The sequence below is a fragment of the Trachypithecus francoisi genome, unplaced genomic scaffold (genome assembly GCF_009764315.1).
Source record: "Trachypithecus francoisi isolate TF-2019V2 unplaced genomic scaffold, Tfra_2.0 Lachesis_group7, whole genome shotgun sequence".
NCBI lineage: Eukaryota > Metazoa > Chordata > Mammalia > Primates > Cercopithecidae > Trachypithecus > Trachypithecus francoisi.
The window spans coordinates 79073246-79094901 of NW_022681472.1; the positions used below are offsets into that span (position 1 = coordinate 79073246).

The window sequence follows — 21656 nt, forward strand, 5'->3', positions numbered from 1 at the left end:
AGGCAGGACAGAAGTCTACAAAAATAGAGACTGCAGTAGCCTACATTTAAGAACATTCCCCTCTCCCCCAGCACATCAGCACGACTCACATATAATCTGATTTATGCAGAGGCAGGGCAGAGGCAGGCACAAGAATGACACAAAAGCCTCATAAAAACTCCTAAATAGTTCAGCAACTAGGTCATTTGGTGAATGGGCTTTTAGTAAATTAGCTTTCAGCAAATTGATTTTCAGCAAAGTGACTTAAAGCCTGTGTTTTCAGCTGGAACCGTTGCCATTTCCCAAGCCTGCCACACTTTCTACAATAGCTAAGCACTCCCCTGTGCCAGAGGCAGGCTGGGGCCTAGCTAGGGTGACAATGCCTCTCTCCACACTCACTGTGCGCTCCAGGAGGTCCCTGGGAGAGGCCTGCTCCATCCCATGGTCCTGAAGAGATTTCAAGTGGAACAGTTCTTTGACATTCCCGTGCTCCGTGGAGGATTCAGGCATTATCAATCACTGGGGTTAGGCACAGAGACAAACCCATGGGGATGCCTGGGCCTTACTCACACCTGGCCTTCCCTGCTGAGGACTGACCCTTTGATACTGGTCAAGCTTTTGCTGTCCACCCTTCCTTCTTTTTATTTTTTTAAGATGGAGTCTCTCTGTCTCCCAGGCTGGAGTGCAGTGGCATGATCTCGTCTCACTGCAACCTCCACCTCCCGGGTTCAAGCGATTCTCCTGCCTCAGCCTCCCAAGTAGCTGAGATTACAGGTGCATGCCACCACACTCGGCCAATTTTTTATATTTTTAGTAGAGACGGGGGTTTCACCATGTTGGCCAGGCCGGTCTCAACCCCTGACCTCAAGCAATCCACCCACCTCGGCCTCCCAAATTGCTGGGATTACAGGTATGAACCACCGCACCTGGCCCCCTCCTTGTCTTTCAAAACATCCCCCAGGTGTGACTACTGCTGCTGATTGGAAGGCCTTTTTTTGTTTTTTTGTTTTTTTTTTTTGAGACGGAGTCTTGCTCGATTGCCCGGGCTGGAGTGCAGTGGACGGATCTCAGCTCACTGCAAGCTCTGCCTCCCGGGTTTATGCCATTCTCCTGCCTCAGCCTCCCGAGTAGCTGGGACTACAGGCACCCGCCACCTCGCCCGGCTAGTTTTTTGTATTTTTTAGTAGAGACGGGGTTTCACCATGTTAGCCAGGATGGTCTCGATCTCCTGACCTCGTGATCCACCCGTCTCGGCCTCCCAAAGTGCTGGGATTACAGGCTTGAGCCACCACGCCCGGCCTTGGAAGGCCATTTTTGAGAGATTCTCCTATACCATGCCGCCTTGTGTATGAGTTTAGTAGCACTGCCATAGGAAGATACCACCGAGTTGGGGGCTTAAACAACAGAGATGTATTTCCTCAAAGCTCTGGAGGGTGGAGTCCAAGATTAAGGTATTATCAGGGTTGGTTTCTCCTGAGGCCTCTCTCCTTAGCTGGTAGATGGCCATCTTCTCTCTGTGTTTTTTTTTTTTTTTTTTTTTTTTGAGACGGAGTCTCGCTGTGTCGCCCAGGCTGGAGTGCAGTGGCGCGATCTCGGCTCACTGCAAGCTCCGCCTCCCGGGTTCCCGCCATTCTCCCGCCTCAGCCTCCGAGTAGCTGGGACTACAGGCGCCCGCCACCGCGCCCGGCTAGTTTTTCGTATTTTTAGTAGAGACGAGGTTTCACCGTGTTAGCCAGGAGGATCTCGATCTCCTGACCTCGTGATCCGCCCGCCTCGGCCTCCCAAAGTGCTGGGATTACAGGCTTGAGCCACCGCGCCCGGCCTTCTCTCTGTGTCTTTACACCATCTTCCCTCTATGCGTCTCTGTGGCCAAATCTCTTTTTATAAGGACAGCAGTCAGACTGGACAGGGCCCACCCTAACAACCCCGCTTAAACGTAATTTCCTCTTTAAAAGCCCCATTTCCAAATACAGTCACATCCTCAGGTACATGAGGTTAGGGCTTCAAAGCATGAACTTTTTTTAGGTATGTACAAGCCCATAACAGGCATAGAGTAGGCCCTCAAAGCAAATTTTAAATGACTGCAGTGATCTTATCCCAAAATTATCCAAAGTCTGCCTTCTCTGCTTTATATGTATCAAAGCAACTGTCCATTGAAGGTTAGACCTTGCCATGACTTGCTGGCAGGAGCGGATGGACTCATCGTGCTAATGCAAGCATTCTGCTCCATGTGACAACTATTTTTCACTGTAAAGTAAATCAATTGGGATTCTAGTGTTTGCCTCACTCAGGTGTGCACTTTACTCAGCTTGAGATAGTCTGGAAGGTCTCATCACCTGAGCACTGACAATTGTGCATCTCTGGGCTGAGGCAAGAATCAGGTCCTGGAATGTGGTGGATGGCGGTGGTACCACTGGTGCAGTCTTCCCTGGCACAGGCCCCTCTTCCCTAATTATTCCCATTTTACAGATGGTCAGAGAGGTTAGGTAAATTTTACAAAGTCACACAGCTAATAAGTGGTGGCAGAGTCAGAATCCACCCCCTGGTTCTGATGACAAAGCCCAAGATTTGTCACTGTCCTGACCTTCTTTCTTCTATGAATAGACACGCAAAACAAGTGGCAACGGACTCTTCAATTCCCTGGTGTTGTCTATGTCATTCCTTATGGGGAACTGCTGCTTTGGAAAAAATGAAGGAGAGTGGCAAGACTGAAATCCAAGCAGCCTAACTGACAAGGAACAGATAGCTCTGTGGAATCGTCTGGTCGAGCTTCAACTCAAATCACTCTCATCAGATTGGGGTTCTGGTTCACAGACTCCCAGTCATATTTTGGCACTTGCTTCAGGCCTGGATCTTTTAAACCAGGGACTGCAGAAAAGAATGTATCAGGAACAAGCACACAGGAAGGAGGAAGGGCCAGGCCCAGTGACTCACACCTGTAATCCCAGAGCTTTGGGAGGCTTAGGCAGGAGGATCGTTTGAGGCCAGGAAGTTTGAGAGCAGTCTGGGCAGCATTGTAAGACCACATCTCCACCAAAAAAAAAAAAAAAAATTAGCCAGGGGTGGTGGTGTGAGCACCTGTAGTCCCAGCTATTCAGGAGGCTGAGGCAGGAGGATTGCTTGAGCCTATGAATTTGAGAATGCAGTAAGCTGTGATTGCACCACTGCACTGTGGCCTGGGCAACTGAGTGAGACCCTGATGCTATTAAAAAAAAAAAAAAAAAAAGAAAAGGAGGAATGTCAGGAGTGTGTCCTGCCCACGGTCAAGTCCTACCAAAGCTGCTTTTTCCACTTCCCCTAGGCCTCCTGTCTCCACCTGTAAGACCAGCTTTCTGCCTCTTTCCAAGTTTAGTATTATTTTCCTGCTTTGTATCATAAACCCTGCAAGGACTAGAGCATGTGAACCCATGAGGAGAAGCCATGCAAAGTGATTAAGAACAAGCCATTAACATGGCAGAACTGGATTTAAATCCAAGTTAACCTTTCTTCTGAGATAGAAAGATGGTGATCATAGCCCCAAACTTATAGGTGAATCATGAAGAATAAATGTGATAATAAAGTTAAATTCTTGGCATACAGTGAGTGCTCAATAAAGGATATTAAAACCTAGACCTGTGGCTTGGGTCTTGCGTGATAATCTTCTGGAATTTGACAGCTATTTTCACAAGCTTAAGACACACTGTTTCCTCTCTCCCTTCCTCTTTTAAGGCTGTAAGACATCAGTAGGCAGGGTTTGAGTTCCAGCTTAGCTACGAATTGGCCATATGACCTTGTACAAATGACTCACGTGTTAAGGATTCAGTTTCTTTATCTGCAATATAGTAGTAACACTTCAGTGAAGCCATGCGGCAAGTTCGCACTCCTGGGCCCCCCGGGCCGTACATGGGACCAGGCGCTGCGGAGCAGGAGGTGGTGCCTGTCGTGGGCGGATGGCGGGGTGCTTAGGGGCGGGAGGTGGCACCCCTCGAGCACGGCAGACTGCAGGACCTGAGCCCTGCCCCGCGGGGAGGCAGCTGCTAGCCAGCAATGGGAACGGAACAGCGCCGCCGCAGCCTCAGCCCCTGGCAAAGCGCTGGGCACCTAGGGAACAGAGCCTTGGAGGGGCTCTGCTCGGCCCTCAGAGATGGACAAAATGTTGGAATCAAGCACATTCCTGCAATCCAGTGTGACATTTCGGTTAAAACCAGCAATGGAGGTCATTTTGCTTTACCAAATTATCCTGTCTCATATCCAAACAAAGAGTGTATCTACATTTTGGAAGCTGCTCCATGTGAAAGAATTGAGTTTTGATGAACATTAATATTATATAGAGCCATCATTTGAGTGTTGGTTTGATCACTTGGAAGTTCCAGATGGGCCATTTGGTTTCTCTCCCCTTATAGATCATTATTGCAGCATGAAAAGCCCTCCATTAATCAGATCAACAGGGAGATTCATGTGGATTAAGTTTAGTTCTGATGAAAAGAACTAATATTCATTTATTCCAGATCCAGACTTTACTTACCTAGCAGATTGTGGGTTTGAGCTCTCGAGAGCAGATGGAATAGTGCACTCTAGTCAGGTAGAACAAGAAGAGAAAATAAAACCTGGCCAAGTCATTGATTGCATCTGGACCATGAAAGCCACTCCAAAAGCTAGGATTTAAGGTTCCTAGATTATCGAATGGAGCACTCAAATAAATGCAAGAGAGACTTTGTTGCAGTCTATGATGAAACCAGTTATACTGAAAACCTGAAGGCCAAGTTTTGCAGCACTGTGGCCAGTGATGGAATGCTTAAAACAGGAATAGGAGTGATACAAGTGTGGGCAGATCAAGGTTACTGGCTTAGCAGGTTTCAAATGCTCTTTGCTTCCTTCATTGAGCATAACACATACTGTTTATCTACCTGAAAGAGATCAAATGAAAAGACTAAAAGGCAGAACTGAAGTCCACAGGCAAACAGCCCGGGCGGCGCCCTGACAGCCCAGGCGGCGCCCTGAGCCTAGTTAAAGATCGACCCCGGACCTAACCGATTAGGTTATCTATAGATTCCAGACATTGTAAGGACAAGCGTTGTGAAAGTCCCTGTCCTGCTCTGTTCTGTTCTAATTACCGGTGTCTGCCATATATCTCAGTCCTGGGCCCAGTACAAACACATTCCTCTATTTGTCCCAACTTCCTGAGCCCAACACAAACACATCCCCCCATGTATCTCAGAAACACCACCTAGAGAGCCCCCGATAAGGTCACAACCGTTTGTAGTTTTACTAAATGCGCGGGAACAAATAGAAAACTGTTAAATGTATAACTTAGAATATTAACCAATTGTGATGCTGTAACCTAAAGAATTCCTTTGTTCCTCTGTAACCTTACATATCCTGTATACATCGGGCTATAAAAAGCGGGCACATGCATCGTTCGGGGCCCTCTTGTATGTTGTAGAACGGAGGGACCAAGTTCAAACTTGCATTAAAGATCCTTGCCGCTTGGCTTTGACTCTGGACTCTGGTGGTCTTCTTCGGGGAATAAACGGTCTGGGCATAACATACCCACCCATCAATAGGCATTTTGTCTGTTTCCACCTTCTGGCTATTGTGCATAATACTGCTGTGAACTTTCGTGTGCAAGTAACTGAGTTCCTGCTTTCCATTCTGCGGAGTATAGAGCTAAAAGTAAAATTGCTGGATCATCAGCTCCCTGCACAGGCAGCACTGTCTTTTGACATAGCAACATGTGCCTCAATAATCCTTTAGTCTGTAATGATGTCCAAAATTGTGTATATCCTTGGGATGAAAATCATTGTAAAGAAAAGAGAAAAGGCAGGACTATTTGAACAAATCACTGAAACTCATGGGACAATTATTGGCATTACTTCAGAGATTGTCTTGGTCCTTCTCATTATTTCTGTGTTAGTACAAGTGAAACAGCCTCAAAAGAACGTCATGGCTTATGAAATTGCTTTTCATAAAACCAGGTTCCAAGAAATGTTTGATCCTCTTCATTGTGAACTGTTTTTGCTAAGGGACAAAGACATTTCTGCAAATCTGACAGACTTGTCAGAAGAACTGAACAACTACCAGAAGACGTGGCACTCCTCCACCACCTCCCAGTGCATCCACGACCACCACTGGGGTTCGCTGACCTCCAGCATCAAACAAAGCAGGACCAACCTCAGTTCCGTGGAACTTCCTTTCCGAAATAACTTTGCACAACCACAGCCAATGAAAACATTCAATAGCACCTTCAAGAAAAGTAGTTACACTTTCGAACAGGACACGAGTGCCCTAAACAGCCGCTAGAAGATCAAGTAATGGAGGAGATTCCCTGTGAAATTTATGTCAGGGGGCAAGAAGATTCTGCATAAGCATTCACATCCATCGAACTCTAATCTTCTGCTAAAGGTGATGTGAATTCTTAAGTGTGTACATATGCAGCCTCCAGGGCACCATACTGTTTCCCGTAGGCAACCTCCAGGGAACCATACTGTTTCCAGCAGCCAACCCTTTTGTCCCGCCACAACTACGATGACCTTGATTTACCATTAATTTATTGTATGGTGATGTTTTTATTCTCTTAGGCTGTCTATATATGTTAAACCAATCAAGGAACTTACTCTATTCAGTGGAAACAATAATCATCATCCATTGCTTGGTGTCATAAAGCACCACCAGTTAAAAAGTATTGGAAGAGGTGGTTGGATGGAGCCAGGTTTGGGCTGCCTATTAGTTTTAGCAAGGGGGAATACTGCTCTTGACTGATACAGCTCTGTCAATATTCTGATCCCACGATAGACTTAAAAAAAAAAGACATAGTAGTAACAGCTATTATTTAATAGGCCACATTCCCTGATGAGTGTATTAATGCACTATATAATTTAATCTTCCTAACCCTGTGAGAAAGGCATTTTCCCCAATTTAGATGAGAGGTTCAGTAGCTGGCTAAGGTTACTCTGCTAGTGACTTACCAGGTCAGAATTCGAACCCTGAGCAGCTAGGCTTCACAGCTGATGCTCTTTTGCCTGCATCAGCCTCCTGCCCATGGTTGTCCCTCCCACAGGCCTTTGGTGTGAGCATAGAGATTGTGGCTGTGAAACTGCTTTCTGTGTTGTACAGAAACAGAACAAATTCCAGTTATTGTGTGATCTAACATGCTGGCTTCCTATCTACCCTCCCTTTGGGGCCCATCTCTTAACCCACAAGAACCCCAGTGAAAGGAATCAGTTGAGAAACCTATTGCTCTGTCCCTGAACAGCTTCCCCCTCTAGATCTGAGATGGTTGTCTTGGGAACCAAGCAAATTCCTTGCTGTCTGCTCTGAGTATGGGCCGGCTGGTAGGGCTGCCAGAGATGGGCTTCTGCTGGTTTATCAGGTGCTGTTGGCCTTGGTGGTTTAGAATGCTTGAAGATTAGGGAGGAATCAAGAGATGTGGGGTAGTTTAAAAAAAAAAAAAAAAAAACTCAGAAATTTGGGTAGAGACCAAAATCAGTCAGGAAGACCATCAAACTCGACCTTGACTCTGAAGTTCCCAGGCAGAGAAGGGGACAGGATGGAACGTGGGAAGATCAGAAAGAGGAAGAAGAGACAAAGTAAAGGTGGGAGTCAGAATGCAGCAAAACTCCTACTCAGAGAATATCAGTGCCAGGCTCTTAGAGGAGGGTGGGGACCTTGGGCATAGGCAGAAGTAGCTGCCAAGACATTAAATTCACCCAGATAGGCAGGCTCGATTCATCATTGCTGCTTGTACCACCCCCTTTAAGGGACCTCAGGACAGTCAGTTTTGATGGGAAGCATGGTTAGGGCTTCAAGAGTTCCTCAAGGGCTGGTGCCAGGTGTCTAGTTCAAGTGTGGGAAAAGGGAGGATGGTGGAGCTACAGAGGCAAAAGCGAGCAGAGGGAAGATAGTACACTAGCACACCTGCTCCATGACTGCCAAAGCTGGCTCCAGTGACAGGCTTCATCTTTGACCTTGATTCAGCCTTCACTGAGCCAGAGCCACCAACTCAAGTCACACCCTGCCCTTAGGAAATCTACCAACTTGTTGCAACAATCACAAGCCATTACTACCCAAATTCACTCATTTTCTCATCAGTCTCCCCAGCAAAGAAAAATTTCTCTCATGTTTCAATTCACAATATACAAAGCACTCAGTTCATGTCTGATACTACTACAATAAGCTACAATACACTAGAACCCAACCTAGCATCCATATCAAAAACCCTTAGTTTTCTTATTGATTTAAAGGGATCTGCACATCAAGGCACTTGCGTGTTGGAGATGGGACTACAAATACCCATTCCCCTTGCCTCCAGGTTGTAATCAGTTGGCAACGGGCACAATGAGCCAAATGGGGACCACAGAATTTATTGTCTCAATATTAGCAAGGATTCTACCACTCTCAAGGTCATGGTTTTCTAGTAAACTGTCTCCCTCCCCTGCTCTGAATGGAAGGTAGATGGACGAGCTTAGCAGGACTAACTTATTAGCCAATCCACTGCTTTGTCTTTTTGCTTTAGGTGCTGCTAAGGCAGACAGGGAATCGTGTGCTCATGAGGCTCACTGTGCCTGGGCACAGATCCAATAGGAAGCAAGAGCCCTGAGATGAATGAGCAGTGACCTTAGCACATTAACCTTGCTCAACAGAGCAACATGGCCACCAAGTGCCAGCCTCCTACCAGCTCTCCAGGACCGAATCAGTCTTGCTTTCTGCTGATGGGTTGGGAGGAAGAGATAGAGGTAAACCTGCCATCCCAGTTTACCTAGAACTGAGGTATTCTCAAGATGTAGGGGTTTTCATGCTAAAACCAGAAAGTCCCTAGCAAATCCGGATGCACTGGTCACCACCTTCCTTAAGCTTTGGCAATGTATCCCTCCAAAGAGAGGACAGGGTATGAAGAGAAGAAAAGAAGGGCTTCTCCCTAAAGTGGTTTTAGTAGCAACCACAGGCTGATGAGAACTGGGGTAATTAGTGGATTGTGTGTGGGTGTGGGGATGAAATTGTAGATGTAAATACAATACCACCTTAATATTACTGCTGTCTGTGTGGTAGAACTACAGGTGATTTTTACATTCTTTATGCTTTTCTGATTTTTCCAAACTTTTTACGATAAACATCTGTAGCATGGTAATCAGAAAAAAGAACTCAACTATTTACAAACAATAGGAATAAAAAGAGAAGACCAGACATTTAAATAATAAAACCCATTTTTAAAATGTGATCGTTTGATCACTTTCTCCTGTAACCCAGATGAGGGTGAGAGGCAAAGCTATATTTATTAACCAGTGCAGAACAACTAGTAAGGAAAATGAAAAATGGATTCCAAATTTACCCCGTGTAGCCTTTGGATACCCAGTGGTAGCATCACGATTTTCCGGAACTGTCTATTTCACCACTCTCTCCTTCTTTATCATAATCAACAGTGACTGTTTAATCTTGATTCTCCCCAAACCCATACTACATTATCCTCTTCCTCTCCAGGTTCTTTCATCGAATTGTAATTGTGATTTAATGTTATGCCCTTGATTTAGATAGCATTACTTTTTGAGCAAGCATGGCTGAAAATACAATTTTCTCTATTGTATTCAGACCCCTTTCAAGGAATTAATGTTGGAGACTGAGATGACAATTTTTTTTATTCCCCTTGCCTCCAGGTTGTTACCAGTTGGTAATGACACACGGGGCCAAGCAGGGACCAGATAATTCCTTTTCTCCATAGCAGCAAGGACCTTATCACTCTCATGGTTGTAGTTTTCTAGTAAACTCTCTCCTTCCCCTGCCCTGAATGGAAGGTAGATGAATTTGCTCCATTACCTGCCTAACTAAGGAGAAAATCTACAGAGACAGACTCTTGGTCCGGATTCAGCACCTTCCTGAATGTACAGTGTTAAGTGTTCCCAAGACTCAGCTTCTTTGTCCCAAAGGCAGAACTGGCTGACACTTCTCCAAGTTTCAGAGTGCCCCTGGGAGGCTCAGTCAAAAACAGTGAGCATAGAAGCACTCTGTATGCTATAAGATGCTATACAAAGATTTCAACGTATTTATCAAGGGATTGATCATTTTGCCTTAGGTGCCAGGAAACAGAAACCAAATCAACCAGAAAATAAAAACACTTATTCATTCATCCCTCCAGCCAAAACACATTTCCTTCTCAGATGAATAACACGATCTAACCTGGGGCTGAGCCCAAGGCACAGTACACAGTGATACTGCGGGCTTCCAGACCATCTATCTTCCACCCACTCCTTTTAGTTCCGGGCTCTGGGTCCCTATGAGACAAGTCTGATCACCACCATGTTTGAAAAGCAAAGCTTTAAACCACTTTTCCACTGCTAACTGATAGAAAGTCACATTTTTTCTTCCCTTTTATCCAAGGGGAAAAATAAACACTTTAAAAATGACAAAAGTCCTTCAGGCAGAAAACTGGACTCAGAGCTAGAAAAGACAGACAGTAAATACCCAAACTAGCTGGGAGGAAAGATCTCTAAAGAGTTTCTTCAGGGCATCTCCCAGAGAGACTGAAAATACATCTTTTGAAAATGAAGCAAGTGGGTCTCATGCCCTTCATATACATTTATTGCAAACTTTCTTTCAAACTGTCTTGATGCAAAGAAATCTTTAAACACATAGACACATGCTTAGCCAGAGGAGCCTCCACTTCTAGAGTACTGAGGCTGAGGGAAGATAAGGATGACTCACTTCCCCATGGACCAAGTCCATTTCCCAAGTAAGCAACATCCCGTATAATGTGGGTGGCTGCTGGAAAGCCAGCTGGATCCCCAAATGACACCTCTTATCTCAGCCCCTCCTTGTCCCACTCCAACCTACCTTACGAATGTCTGTAACTCAACCCCCTTGTGATTTCACTGGTTTAGGTTAAGATACATCCCTGTTATACCACCCACTCCAGGTGTTGGCAAAAGTGAGCAGAATTTGGCAAGCTAAGTTCCAGGCATTTGCAGGAGCAAAGGAGTTAGTAATGAGTCATTGAGTTAGATGTCTGTGGAGAGCATGCTGCAGCCTAGTGGTTCTCAAACTTCTACATGCCTCAGGATCTCCTGAAGGCTTGTTAAAACACAGACTTGGCTAGATATGGAGTTTCAGGTTCAAAGATACATATCCTCAGCACTTTGAGGCTGGTTCTTCATTGTCCCATGCATCTGAGGTGGCTCCTGAGAAGTTGATGGCACTGATTCTACCCCTTTGGAGGTAATCTGCTTTTCCTTTATGGTAGCTGTTAGGTTTCCCTTTCGGGGCTTATTCTGAAGCAGCACTACATTGTGCCCAGGTTTCATTTTTCTTTCTTTTTTTAATTCTATTTCGTAGATTTTTTTTTGTTTTGAGAGCTCAAGTCTTTCTTCAGTTCTGGGAATTTCTCAGGCAGTAAATTTTCCCATGTCATCTTTTCAGCACCTTATTTTATCTTTTTTTTAACCCCTATTGGAGGTATGTTGTATCTTCTTGCTCCGTACCCTCTACTTATCTTTACTTTCATCTTTTCTACCTCTTTATCTTTTTATAATTAACCTTAGAGTTTACAGATTTACTCTTCTATAATCTTCAGAATTGCTGCACTTGTTAAAATAACAAATTAACTGCTTGTTCTTGCTTCATAATCACTGTCCTTGTTCAAAAATCAATGAATTTTATTCATTCTTTTATCTCATATAGATTATTGAATACATTCATTTAAGTGTCTGTCCCTAATATACACACTGCTGATGGTTTACTGTTTTCTTTCTGTTTCTGACCTATAGAGATGCCCCTATATTATTTTAGAAGGCTGTTAAGTATTTAGTAATATAGTTATTTCTATGTGCTTTTGAAACAATGCCATTTATCTCTATGCTCAACCAATCATTTTGGGAGTGTCATTATATACTCTCAATCCTTTTCAGTTCCCAGTAGCTGCCTCCAGCATCCTCCAACCAAAGTATCTCCAAAAGCCCAGAGATTACTTCGCAAAATACATATGGCTGTCCCTTAGAGAAACCTCACATTTCCCATCTCTGTTCTCTCTCTGTATTCAGGAAGCATAGTGGGCAAATGGGTGGTCTAGATAGATGCTTTTTTATTCTCTGAGTTCAATTTAATATAAAAGGAAGAAGAGGAGAGAAAATAAAGCCATTTATTCAGGCTCCTGTTTGAGGTGAATAACAGTATCTATTTCTCACTTCTCACCCACACTGTAACATTTATCTCAGGAAAATCAAATCCATAGATTACCAACTGATCTATGTTCCATGGGGCAGGCTCAGTTTCATTCACAGCTGTATCCCTTGTACCTAACATGGCTCTAACCTATAGATCAAATGAACCACCTTAAGAAGGGAGCAAAATATGTTTTATTAAATCTATTTCTTGATTGAGCAAACTGAGGGTCAGAGTCACAGTCAAATATTACAGGAACTAGGATTAGAACCCAGAATTTCAGACCCTTGACCCAATTCAACACATCCCAGGAGAACCAATACAACTTACACTGATGATTTGTTGACTAACAATTCCTCAAAGGCATGAACTGCATCTTATTCATCTATGTGCTCATAGGAACATGTAGAAGCTATTCAGTAAGATGCTTGTTAGATTATCATGATTAAATTACTAAGATTAATTTTCCATTTGTTTCTTGATATCTTTGCATTCATGGAACATCCTGGAACCCAATGATGACATTAAGAACCCTGTCCCCCGAAAAATGCACATCTGTACATACACATGACACACAAAATTTTCAATCAGTTTCAAAGGTCCTCCAAACTTCTAAAGCTGGGTAAGATCTTAAAATCTCCTTTCAAAGTCTTGAAATTTTAGGGCTTATAAGAGGTCTTAAAGATTACTGATTTCAATTTCCTTATTTTATACATGTGGAAACTGAGGGCTAGAGATAGGAAGTTACTGGTAGATTGATCCTAGAGTACATGCAAGGAAGGCCAGGGATATCTACTTTTTGGAAACCCTCAGAATTAACTGGATAAAGAGACCCTCCACCTCCCTTGGACATTGACTTTGCTCAGAACTGCTCTCCCTACCCTCACCTTCCTGAGCTTCCCATTGGCAGAAGGGACCTATCCAAAGTCTGACAGCCAGAAGCTCTGAGACTAGAACCCAGGTCTTCTAGTTCCCAGCCCGTTGCCCTTTCCATGACAAACTTGATCTCCCAAAGTCTTTCAACATCTTCTCCCTCTCAGCCAGTTTCTCCCACCTCACCCTTCCTTCTGGGTTCTGCTTTCATTGGGTGCTTTCTTACATGACATTCCCCCCTTTTTATTAAAAAGGAATCAAAATCTCAGTTCATCAAGTGAAAAACAGATTAGGATGCTTGAAACCAAATTTACTTGTATATATCCAATGCAATGCTCCCTAAATCAAACTCTTTACAAATAAATAAATAAATAAATCATGACATGTCACTTATTCCAATCCTGACAAAACAACAACATAAATAAGACAAAGTAATGGGACTGGATAACACGTGTCATTTAAAATCATGTCCTGAAAATGTCACTAGAGGGTTGGGTAAATCTCTGTTAAGCTAAAATAAATTAAATGCAAATAAATAATATTTAGGGAGAAATATGGGCACAAAGCAAAATTAAGTTTGCTATTGATAACGTGCTATGATTACATCAAATGAATTGACCCTTCCCAATAATAAAAATTGTTAACTGCCTCAGAACTTTAATTACATAATCACCAATAATGTGGGTTAATTCCATTGAATTAAAAAACAATCAACTACCAAAACAAAATTATTTTTGGAGTTCACTCCTGCAAGATCCCAAAAAACATATAAAAGACCAAATATTTCTGAGTATTTAGCCAGTGTTGGAACTCAGGTCTTAGGGCAGGGCAATGACTTCTCCAAGTTATATAGCAGTAAGTTATACAGGCTATGAGATGAGGCCATGACATCTGTGAATTGTTTTTTCTGTAAATAATAACATGATAATGATGAGTTTTGCTTCCAACAATACTGACTAGGTTGCTTTGAACCAACCATCCTGCTGAAGACGATAAAAAAAAAAAAAAAAAACTTAAACAAAACATAAAGAATGCCCATGAAAGCATCAGAAAGTTACTGAGGCAAAGAGCTGACAGGACAAGAGCCAGCAAAGCCCGAAGTAAAGCCAGAAAGTGCAGCTCCTTTACTGCTCAATTTGGTTGCTGATTCCAAAAGCAAAAGTTGAGCTTCCAGGAAGCTGGGTAGAGTTTTGGGGATTCTCACAGGACTAGAGAGAAATAAAATAAGGCTCACAGCTCTCCCAAAAGGAGCAGCTTTGGAAAATACTCAAGACTGTTAGCTGGAAAATATGAAGGGCTGATACTTAGGTGTAACAGCAACTAGGAACTAGAACATCCCTCCCAAGGACTGAGGCTTCTAATAATTTAATCCCTGATTTGATTAAGGTGATCCACTCTTTGCTTAGTTTTAAAAAGGTCCAACAGTGAAACAAAAAACAAGTGTGATAAAGAGAAAATGAACGGCAAAACATTAAACTTAAACTCAGCCATGTGAATAATTATATTAAATAAAAATGGACCACACAACACTGTAATTAAAAGGCAGAGATTGTCAAACTAGATTTTAAAGGCAAGATCCAATTATATGCTGTCTGTAAGACATGCATTTTAAACCCAAGAGCACAGATCATTTGAAAGCAAAAGGATAGAAAAGATTTTATGAAAAAATAAGCATAAGAGAACTGTTGTGTTTCTATTAAGACCAAAGTAGGAAGCAGAACCAATGCCTGGTTGGGGGAGTCGCCACTGAGGTGTCCCTGGCCAGCGCCCTTCCACCCACTTGCAAGCACAGGGAACATCTTCACCAACTTCTTAAAGGGCTTTTTTGGCACAAAAGAAGTGCCCATCATCATGGTGGGCCTGGATGCTGCAAGGAAGACATCAATCCTGTACAAGCTGAAGTTGGGCGAGATTATGACCACTGTCCCCCACCTTAGACTTTAGTGGGGAGAACGTGGAGTACGAGAACATCAGCTTTATCCCGTGGGATGTGGGTGGCCAGGACAAGGCCACCACCACTACTTCCAGCACACACAAGGCCTGATCCTCGTGGTGGACTGTAATGACAGAGAGCTCATGGACGAGGTCCAGGAGGGGCTCGTGAGGATGCTAGTGGGGTCAGTCTTGGGATGCAGTCCTCCAGGTGTTCACCAACAAGCGGGGCCTCCCCAACACCAGGAACGCAGCCGAGACCACAGACATGTTGGGGCTCACTCCCTATACCACAGGAATGGGTATACATTCAGGCCACCTGCACCATCAGTGACGACAGGCTCTGTGAAGGACTGGATTGCCGTCCCAGCAGCTCCCAAACCAGAAGTGAACACAAACCCCGATCCTCTCACTCCTCCCCTTGCCTTCCACTTTACTCTCATGCAGCAAATGTGTAGTTCATGGTGTGAGTGCCAGAAGCTGCCTCCGTGGTTCAGTCACCATATGCATCTCACTGTGCTATAAATGTGGAAGACATAGACTTTGGCCAGTCTTTTTATTTAATGTAAATAGTTTTTATTTCCAATACAGCAGCTTCTGGTACTCCTAGGCAATATTACTCCGCTTTTTTCTTTTTTTTAACTGTAAAAGGTAAAATCAACTCACTGTTCAGAGCTGGGGAGGGATGTAGGCCCATGGGCATCTGGCCTCCAGGAGTCACCGTGTGGGGGAGAGCAGGATGCACCCCTGGCTTTTGAGATGTGTTGAGATCCATTTTGGTGGTTGTTTATTTTTGTTTTGTTTTGTTTTCTTTCTTTTTTTTTTTTTTTTGGAGACGGAGTCTTAGTCTGTTGCCAGGCTGGAGTGTAGTGGTGCAATCTCAGCTCACTGCAACCTCTGCCTCCCAGGTTCAAGTGATTCTCCTGCCTCAGCCTTCTGAGTAGCTGGGACTATAGGTGTGAGCCACTACGCCTGGCTAATTTTTGTATTTTTAGTAGAGACGGGGTTTTACCATGTTGGCCAGGATGGTCTCAATCTCTTGACCTCGTGATCCACCCTCGGCCTCTCAAAGTGCTGGGATTACAGGTGTGAGCCATCGCGCCTGGCCAGGTGGTTGGTTTTTAACCAGAACTCAGTGCATTTTAAAAAACGGCTAAAAATCCAAGCCGAGAAAACTTGACCACATGGAAAGGAGAGAGACCTGCCTAGCCTAGGTTTGTAGCTGTGGCCTGGATATGGGTTGCCAGCTCAGTCGTTCCCCTCAGGAATGTGAGGCAGTAGAGTGGCAGCCCACAGTCAGTTCTGCATGGTCACAATAGAGATCCCCACAACTCGCTTGTCCGTGGGTCACCCTGTGTTACACAGCCTTGTGCTTGTCCTGTGTTCCCAAGGTTACTAGGGGCCAGGCTTGGAGCTCATGGCCATCTTACTCTCCCCCAGGCCGAGGCCCCCACCTGCCCACCTGCCCACCTGCCGTGGCCAGCTCAGGGGATGCAGGGCCCCACTGTCCCTTAGGCAGCATGAGGGCCAAAATGGGCCCTTCGTCCCCAGCATTCACGCTTGCTCAGACACATGGGCGAGATGTCTGGGGCCTCACTGGCAGTAGCAAGTGAGAGCTGGGCAGGCTGCCCATCTAAACCCACAGCCTCTCAGGAGCACCCATCTCTCCATGCGTGATGTAGCTCTCTCTTAGCCTGCAGGGGTCTCATCTATCATCGATAAAGACTACCTCTACTTGGTTCTTTTGTATTTTGATTAAACACTGAAGAAGCTGGAGCTGCTAAATTTATCTTAGGGAAAACATTAGAACTGGTCTATTTGGTGTTATGGAACCTCTTACTGCTTTTAATATATGATTAGTAATCAACAGTTTTGTATATTTGTCTTCTGTTTTCATTTTGACAAACGAGCACTGTAATTATAGCTATAGAATAAAATTGCCTGGGCATGGTGGCTCACTCCTATAATCCCAGCACTTTGGGAGGCAGAAGCAGGTGGATTACTTGAGCCTAGGATTTCAATGCCAGCCTGGGCAACACAGGGAGATCTTAGCTCTACAAAAAATTAACAAATTGGCTGGGTGCAGGGGCATGTGCCTATAGTCCCGGCTACTTGGAAGGCCGAGGTGGGAGGTTTGCTTGAGCCAGAGAGGCCAAACCTTCAGTGAGCTATGAGTGTGCCACTGCACCCCAGCCTGGGTGACAGAGTGAAACCTTAATTATTGAAAAAAAGTGATCAAAGTAGGTATCAAGATAAAGAATAATTACTAGAGATAAAGGGGGACTTTATTTTCTAACTTTTTAAAAACTAATTTTTTTTTGAGACAGAGTCTTGCCCTGTTGCCCAGGCTGGAGTGCAGTGGCACAATCTCGGCTCACTGAAACCTCCACCTCCAAGGTTCAAGCGATTCTCCTGCCTCAGCCTCCTGAGTAGCTGGGATTACAGGCGTGTACCACCATGTCAGCTAATTTTTTGTGTTTTTAGTAGAGACGGGATTTCACCATGTTGACCAGGCTGGTTTCGAACTCCTGACCTCAGGTGATCCAAGTGATGGGATTACAGGCATGAGCCACTGCGCCTGGCCTAAAAACTAATTTTCTAATTCCTCAATACTGAAAGTGTCAATTCATCAAAAAAATAACAATCCAAAATAAATATGTACACAAATCACAAAGGTTCATTAAGCAAAAACTGACCAAAACTGAAAGAAAAAATAGACAAATGACAATACTTGAAAACTGTAACCTCCTCTTTTGGTAGTTAGTGGAAGAATGAACAACTACTATCAATACTGTCAAGCAATTTTAATTAATTGACATTTGCATTATTTATACCCAATTGACAACAGTAGAATACAGATTATTTTCCAAGATATGAGGAATAGTCACCAAGATATACCACATGCTTTTCCATAAAATAAGTCTCAATACATATTAAAATATTAAAATGTTACAGACTATGCTCTTGGCCAAATTGAAATTGAAATTAATAACAATCAGTCTTCTAGAAAATCCTCCAAGTACTTGGCAATAGGAAACATACTTCCAAACAAGCCATTTGTTAACAGTAAAATTATAAGATGTTTTTGGCTGAATAATTTAAAAAAACATGTCAAAATGTGTGGGATACAGCTAAAAAGTATCTAGAAGGAAATTTACAGCTTTAAATACTGATATGAGAAAAAAGGGAAGCTTTTAAAATCAATGATCTAAATTTCTACCTTAAAAAATTAGGAAAAGAAAACTCAATCTACAAGGAAGGAAATAAATTGTTAATGTTAGAAATAAAAGAGGGGATATAAGTTCCAATTCTACAGACAGTAAAAAAGAATAAGGCAATATAATAAACTACTTTATACCAGTAACTTCGGCAGCTGGACAAATTATTTGGAAAACACAACTGACTGAAAGCAACAAGAGAGGAAATGGATGACTCAAATACTACTATTAGTTATTTAAGAAATTGAATCCATAAAGAAAAATGTTCCCACAAAGAACAGATGATTTCACTGGTACATTCCACCAAACATTTAAGGAAGGGAAAAGAGCAATCTTACACAGGCTCTTCCTTTTATGAACCTAGTCTTTGTCCTGAGAAGGGGTTGATGATGTCTGGAAGAGTGGCTTACTGGCTGGATAAATGAATCTAGGGGAAGCATCTGAAACAAACAGTAAAATTACCTATAACTTTGTTTTCCTGAGCAATAATTTTTTGGAATGATAAAATCATGTTAACGCAGACAGTGCACTGCGATTGCAGGAGGCTTCAGTCTCAGTATAACGTTCTAACACATTGGACTAATCTCTGGTGTGGTTGCCCTGGGGAGAAGTAGAGGGTAGTGTTTGGGAAGGGGGACAAGGAAGACTTCTGAGGAGCTAGACACATTCCCTTTCTTGACCTCAGTAGTGGTTACCTAAGTGTGCTCACTTTGGTATAATTTTTTTTCCCAACTCTTTAGGTTCATGGGATACATGTATAAGTTTGTTTCATGGGTAAGTAAATTGCACGTCACTGAGGTTTGGTATGCAAATGACCCTGTCACCCAGGTAGTGAGCATATACTCAGTAGGTAGTTTTTCAACCCTCACTCCCATCCTACCCTCCTCCCTCTAGTAGTCCCCAGTGTCTATTGTTCCCATCTTTATGTCCATGATATGCAATATTCAGCTCCCACTTATAAGGGAGAAAATGGGGTATTTGGTTTTTTCTTTCTGCATTAATTTGCTTAGGATAACAGCGTCTAGCTGCATCCATGTTGCTGCAAAAGACATGATTCCATTCATTTTTACGGCTGCATAGTATTCCATGGTGTATGTGTAGCACATTTTCTTTCTCCAGTCCACTGTTGATGGGGACATAGGTTGATTCCATGTCTTTGCTATTGTAAATAATGCTGCAATGAACAGATGAGTGCATGTGTCTTTTTGACAGAATGATTTATTTTCCTTTGGGTTTATTCCCAGTAATGGGATTGCTGGATTGAATGGTATTTCTGTTTTAAGTTCTTTGAGAAATCTCCAAACTGCTTGCTACATTGGCTGAACTGATTTACATTCCCACCCAGTTTCTAAGTGCTCCCTTTTCTCTGCAATCTTGCCACCATCTACTTTTTAAAAAAATAATATCCATCCTGACTGGTGTGAGATGGTAAACTCACTGTGGTTTTGATTTGCATTGCTATAATGATTAACGATGTTGAGCATTTTTTCATGTATTTGTTGGCCAAATGTATGTCTTCTTTTAAGAAGTATCTGTTCATGTCTTTTGCCCACTCTTTAAAGGGATTGTTTCTTGCTTAATTGTTTAAGTTCCTTACAGATTCTGGATAGACTTTGGTCAGATGCATAGTTTCTGAATATTTTCTCCTATTCTGTAGGTTGTCTGTTTACTCTGTCGATAGTTTCTTTTGCTGTGCAGAAGCTATGTAGTTTAATTAGGTCCTATTTGTCAATTTTTGTTTTTGTTGCTATTGCTTTTGGTATCTTTGTTATAAACTCTGTGCTGGGGTATATGTTCAGAATTTTATTTCCTAGGTTATCTTGCAGAGTTTTTACAGTTGTAGGTGTTACATTTAAGTCTTTAATCCATCTTAAGTTAATTTTTAAATATGGTGAAAGGTAGAGGTTCAGTTTCATTCTTCTGCATATGGCTAGCCAGCTATCCCAGAACCATTTATGGAATAGGGTGTCCTTTCCTTATTGCTTGGTAGTGTCAACTTTGTTGAAGAGCAGATGGTTGTAGGTATGCAAATTTGGGGTTCTTTACTCTGTTGCATTAGTCAATGTGCCTACTTTTGTACCAGTACCATGCTGTTTTGGTTTTTGTAGTCTTGTAGTATAGTTTGAAGTCAGGTAGTGTGATGCTTCCAGCATTGTTCTTCTTGCTTAAAATTGCTTGGTTAGTCAGGTTCTTTTTTGATCCCATATGCATTTTAGAATAGATTTTTCTAATTCTGTGAAAAATGGTGTTGGTGGGCATTTTTCTGATAGAAATAGCTAACAGGAATAGCACTGAATCTATAAATTGCTTTGGGAAGTATGGCCATTTTAATGATATTTATTCTTCCAATCCATTAGTGTGGGATGTTTTTCCACTTGTTTGTGTCATCCATGATTTCTTTCAGCAGTGTTTTGTACTTCTCCTTGTAGAGATCTTTCACCTCCTTGGTCAGATGTATTCCAAGATATTTTATGTGTGTGTGTGACTATTGTAAATTGGGTTACATTCTTGATTTTGCTGTCAGCTTGAATATTATTGGTGTATAGAAATGCTACTGATTTTTATATATTGTTGTATCCTGAAACTTTACTGAGGTCATTTCTCACCTCTAGGGGCCTTTTTGTCCAGTTGTTAGGGTTTTTCAGGTATAGAATTATATTATCAGTGAAGATATATAATTTGACTTCTTTTCCTATTTGGATGCCTTTTATTTTTTTCTCTTGCCTGATTCCTCTGGCTAGGACTTCCCACTTTGAGATAATTCATCAAGTTCTCACTTAGGATTTGTGTGACTTTCTTTATGTGTATTATACTTTAGTAAAAATTTCATTCAATATATTAAACATAATAAATAAGTGGGCTAAAATAATAATAATGGTTGTTAATTTCTAGAGTATTAACAGTCATTACAGCTTGCTGGCCTTACTCATGAGATAAGAAAACAAGCTGGATCATTGAAAATATGAAGACAGGATATCAGGATATCAGGAAAAGAAATAATTCAATTGCCATTTAGTTGATAATTATGCTGTAAAAAGCTTAAGATTATTAGTAAGTACAGAAATATAAAACTTGGCATCTAGCTGATGACTGCAATTATACTTATATATAATGTATATTGACATATATATGAGAGATGTTTAAGAATTAAGTCTGAAAAAGATACAGGAAAATGAATAAAGCTATCATGTTTTCTATTGAATTTAGTAAAATGAGTAAAAACAGTCTGCTTGATATGAAGGGTGGGAGAAAGGGGGCGGTTTTCCTCCCTAAATTCAGTTTATTTCTCATTTCTTCCTTTCTTATTTTTTATTGATATATAACAAACACAAGAGCATTAACATGCACAAATCTTAAGTATACAGCTCAACAAATTTTTACAAAGTAAATATTCCTGTGTAGCCAGCATTCAAATCAAGGTACAGAATATCACCAGCATCTCAGAAACGTCCCTTTGTGCCTTCTCCCCTTCCCCTCACGAAGGTAACAACTGGACTTCTATTATCATAGTAAAGTTTGGCTGGTTTTTGA

At 42.4% G+C, this 21656-nt stretch overlaps 2 pseudogenes; both read left to right on the forward strand.

Moving 5' to 3' along the window:
- Nucleotides 1-4818: 4818 nt before the first annotated feature.
- On the forward strand, nt 4819-6323 carry LOC117079219 (annotated as a pseudogene).
- A 2280-nt stretch (nt 6324-8603) lies between these two features.
- LOC117079077 lies at nt 8604-15365 on the forward strand (annotated as a pseudogene).
- The last annotated feature ends 6291 nt before the right edge of the window (nt 15366-21656 follow it).